Here is an 827-nt window from a genome sequence, read left to right as displayed (position 1 = left end):
AGCGGTTTTTAGGGGGGCTTTTTAGAGGGAGATAGAGAGAGAAAACGAGAACGAAACAACGAAGTAGTAGTAGTAGTGAGATAGACGTAAATAGAGTGGTTAACAAAACAAAAACGGAGTGGTTAACAAAACAAAAACGAGAGTGGAACAGCGAAGTAGTAGTAGTAGTGAGATAGACGCAAATGGAGTGGTTAACAAAACAGTTGGCGACAGCTGCTGGATGCGCCCATGCGTGGGCGCATCCATGGACCGACGCGCTCGAGAAGCGCGTATGGCAAGCCCTGTTTCTGCTTGCCATTACCCACATAGCAAAGGGCCGACTACACAACCTCTGGAAGTGGCTGAAGGGCGGCCTCAGGCCCCTCATAGTGGTTGGATGTATCCCGCTCGTCATTTCGATGTGGCGAGCGAGCACCCACCTAGAGACCGCCATCCAGCAGGGCAGTATCTCCATGGCGACCCTGGTAGCAACAAAGGTACTCGAAAATGTAGGTAACAGGGCCGTGACATCTCTGGCGTCTTCAGCGGTTACTGCGACCTTGCCTGTTTGGTTCTTACACATCACTACTAGGTGGTTGGGTTGGCCACACCTGTAGCACTGGAACCTCTTCTTGGAGACCCAACATCGATGATTCGGGCCGACCATTCGCCACACTGTTGGCATTGGGTTAACCGGACCAAAAAGGGGGTTCTCCGGTCGGTGGTGCGTCTCGCGGCGGCTCTGCTACCATTGGTGTGTGGTTGTCGGTAACCGGTGTCGTCTGCGTCAGGTCTTCTACGGTCGGTGGTGGCGTCCTGCCAGCGGTCGAGGGGTGTAAACTCTTCCT

Source organism: Gregarina niphandrodes (assembly GCF_000223845.1).
Source record: "Gregarina niphandrodes unplaced genomic scaffold scaffold00147, whole genome shotgun sequence".
Taxonomy (NCBI): domain Eukaryota; phylum Apicomplexa; class Conoidasida; order Eugregarinorida; family Gregarinidae; genus Gregarina; species Gregarina niphandrodes.
This window is presented reverse-complemented; position numbering follows the sequence as displayed.